Raw genomic sequence first — 4,293 nt, forward strand, 5'->3', positions numbered from 1 at the left:
GACATTTTTCCAAAGAAGACATACAGATGGCCAATAGACATATGTAAAGATGCCCTACATCACTGATCATCAGGGGAATGCAAATCAAAACTATGAGATATGACCTCACAGTTGTCAGAATGACTCAAATAAAAAACACAAGAAACAACAGGTATTGATGAGGATGTGGACAAAGAGGAAGCCTTGTGCACTGTTGATGAGAATACAAACTGGTGCAGCCACTCTAGAAAACAACATGGAAGCTCTTCAATATGTTAAAAATAGAACTACCCACTCTCTTCTCCAGCAAGCCAAGATGCTGAAAGGAAAGAAGGCAAAGGGGAAGAAGGTGGCCCTAGCCCCTGCTGTAGTGAAGAAGCAGGAGGCCAAGAAGAAGGTGGTCAATCAATCCCCTGTTTGAGAAAAGGCCCAAAAACTTTGGCATCGGACAGGACATCTAGCCCAAAAGGGACCTCACCCGCTTTGCAAATGGGTGCACTACATCCGGCTGCAGCAGCAGAGGGTCATTCTCTATAAACGTCTCAAAGTACCTCCCGCCGTTAACCAGTTCACCCAGACCTTGTACTGCCAAACAGCTATTCAACTGCTTAAGCTGACCCACAAATACACACCAGAGACAAAGCAAGAGAAGAAGCAGATGTTGTTGGCCCAGGCCGAGAAGAAAGCTGCTGGCAAAGCAGATGTCCCCACTAAGAGGCCTCCTGTCCTTCGAGCTGGGGCTAACACTGTCATCACCTTGGTGTAAAACAAGAAGGCTCAGCTGGTAGTGCTCACACATGATGTGGATCCCACTGAGCTGGTTGTCTTCCTGCCTCCCCTGTGTCCTAAGGTGGGGGTTCCCTACTGCATTATCAAGGAGAAGGCCAGGCTGGGGCATCTCGTCCACAGGAAGACCTGCAAGACTGTTGCCTTCACACAGGTTAACTCAGAAGACAAGGGAGCTCTGGCTAAGCTGGTAGAAGCCATCAGGACCAATTACAATGACGGATATGATGAGATCCGCTGCCACTGGGGAGGCAGTGTCCTGGGTCTGAAGTTGGTGGCTCACATTGCCAAGCTGGAAAAAGCAAAGGCTAAAGAACTGGCCACCAAGCTGGGCTGAGTGGACACTGTTGAATTTTCTATCCATAAAAGTAATAAAAGTTTCCCTTTCAAAAAAAAAAAATAGAACTACCCTATGAACCAGCAATTGCACTACTGGATATTTATCCAAAAAGTATGACAACACTAATTCAAAGGGATACATACACCTCTATATTTATAAGAGCATTATTTACAGTAGCTAAGATATAGAAATAGCCTAAGTGTCCATCAACTAATGAATGGATAAAGAAGAAATGATATATATACACATACATATGATTTATATATGATATATATATATATATATATATACACACACACACACACATCAGGATATCATTCTGCCATAAAAAGAATGAAATCTTGCCATTTTCAATGACATGGGTGGAGCTAGGAAGTATAATGCTAAGTGAAATAAGTCAGTCAGAGAAAGACAAATACCATGATTTCAGTCATGTGTGGAATTTAAGAAACAAAACAAATGAGCAAAGGAGGAGAGAGACAAATCAAGAAACAGACTCTTTATATAGAGAACAAACTTATGGTTACCAGAGGGTAGGTGGGGGGGGCGGGGATTGGTTACATAGGTGATGGGGATTAAGGAGTACACTTGTGATAAACACCAGGTGATGCATGGAATTACTGAATCACTATACTGTACACCTGAAACTAATATTATACTGTATGTAATTTTAAACTAAAATTAAAATAAAAACTTGAAAGAAAAACATATAGTGGATACACAAAAGATAAAGAGAATGAATCTAAACATACCACTAAAGTAAATCATCAATTTACTAGGGAAGAGAGCAGAAGAATAAAGGAACAGAGGAAGGAACTACAAAATGTCACAAAACAATTGACAAAGTGGCAGTAAAGACATGCTTGTCAATGATCACTTTAAATGTAAATGGACTAAATTGTCCAATCAAAAGAAGGATGAATGAATTAATAAACAAGACCCATCTATATGCTGATTACAAGAGACTGACTTCAGACGTAAGGACACACATACTGAAATTCAAGTATTGTAAAAAGATAGTGCATGCAAATGGAAACTCAAAGAAAGCTGGAGTAGATATACTTATATCAGCCAAATGGACTTTAAATGTAAAACTATAATAAGACACAAAGAAGGGCATTACATAACAATAATGGGGTCAATCTAGTAAGAAGATATAACATTTACAAGTATTTATACACCAAACATGGGAGCACCTAAATATATAAAGGAAACAAAAACAGATCTAAATGTAGAAATAGAAAGCAATATAATATTAATAGGAGACATTAATACTTCATTTACATGAATGTTTATCTAGACAGAAAATCAATAGGGGGGAGGGATCCCTGGGTGGCTCAGTGGTTTAGCGCCTGCCTTTGGCTCAGGGCATGATCCTGGAGTTCCGGGATCGAGTCCCACACCGGGCTCCCTGCATGGAGCCTGCTTCTCTCTCTGCCTGTGTCTCTGCCTCTCTCTCTCTTTCTCTGTGTCTATCATGAATAAATAAATAAAATCGTTAAAAAAAAAAAGAAAATCAATAGGGAAACATAGGCCTTAGATGACATTTTAGGCCACATGGACTCAATATATATATATAGAACATTCCATCTGAAGGCAAAAGAATACATATTTTTCTCAAGTACAAATGTAACATTCATTCTCCATGACAAATCTTATGTTAGGCCACAAAACAAGGCTTAGTAAATTTAAGGAGATTGAAGTCATATCAAGCTTTTCTGACTACAATGGTATGAATTTAAAAATCAATTACAAGAAAAAAACTGGAAAATTCACAAATATTTGTATGTTAAACAACACGATATTGGACAACCAATGGGTCAAAGAAAAAATAAAAAGTGAAATAAAAATTTTTTTTTTATTGAGACAAATGAAAATGAAATGAAAATGGAAATACAATATACCAGAATGTATGAGATGCAGCAAAAGCCATTCTAAGCAGGAAGTCTGTAGTGGTAAACATTTACATTATTTGAGAAAAATCTCAAATAAACAACCTAGCTTTACCCTCAAGGAACTAGGAAAAGAAGAGAAATGTGAGCCCAAAGTTAGTAGAGGGGAGGAAATAACAAAGATCAGATCAGAAATAAATGAGACTAAAAAGATAGTAGAAAAGATCAATGAAACTAACACTGGTTCTTTGAAAACATAAATATAATGACAAATCTTAAGCTAGACTCGTCATGAAAAAGATTACTCAAATGAAAGAGCAAACAGTAACAATTTGTACCATAAAAAACTAAGGATTATAAAAGATTACTGTGAATGAGTATACACCAACAAGTTGAGCAAACCAGAAAAAAGTGTACAAATTCCTAGAAATATACAATCTATGAAAACTGAATTAAGAAGAAAGAGAAATCCTGAACAGGCCTTTTTTTCTTTTTCTTTTTCTTTTTCTTTTTTTTTTTTTTTTCTTTTTTTTTTTTTTTTGAGACTGGAGGAAAGGATTTATTTACTTATTTATTTTTTAATTTTTTTATTGGAGTTCAATTTGCCAACATATAGCATATCACCCAGTGCTCATCCCGCCAAGTGCCCCCCTCAATGCCCATCACCCAGTCACCCCAACCCCCTGCCCACCTCCCCTTCCACTACCCCTTGCTCATTTCCCAGAGTTAGGTGTCTCTCATGTTTTGTCACCCTCACTGATATTTTCACTCATTTTCTCTCCTTTCCCTTTATTCCCTTTCACTAATTTTTATATTCCCCAAATGAATGAGACCATGTAATGTTTGTCCTTCTCCGAATGACTTATTTCACTCACCATAATACCCTCCAGTTCCATCCACATTGAAGCAAATGGTGGTTATTTGTCGTTTCTAATGGCTGAGGAATATTCCATTGTATACATAGACCACAGCTTCTTTATCCATTCATCTGTCGATGGACACCGAGGCTCTTTCCACAGTGTGGCTATTGTGGACGTTGCTGCTATAAACATCGGGGTGCAGGTGTCCCGGCATTTCACTGCATCTGTATCTTTGGGGTAAATCCCCAGCAGTGCAATTGCTGGGTCGTAGGGCAGGTCTATTTTTAACTCTTTGAGGAACCTCCACACAGTTTTCCAGAGTGGCTGCACCAGGTCACATTCCCACCAACAGTGCAAGAGGGTTGCCCTTTCTCCACATCCTCTCCAACATTTGTTGTTTCCTGTCTTGTTCATTTTCCCCATTCTCACTGGTGCG

At 38.6% G+C, this 4,293-nt stretch overlaps 1 pseudogene; it reads left to right on the top strand.

The window, feature by feature from the left end:
* Positions 1–289: 289 nt before the first annotated feature.
* Positions 290–1,108, top strand: LOC112659255 (60S ribosomal protein L7a-like; annotated as a pseudogene).
* The last annotated feature ends 3,185 nt before the right edge of the window (positions 1,109–4,293 follow it).

The sequence above is a fragment of the Canis lupus genome, chromosome 35 (assembly GCF_003254725.2).
Source record: "Canis lupus dingo isolate Sandy chromosome 35, ASM325472v2, whole genome shotgun sequence".
In the NCBI taxonomy this organism is placed as follows: domain Eukaryota; kingdom Metazoa; phylum Chordata; class Mammalia; order Carnivora; family Canidae; genus Canis; species Canis lupus.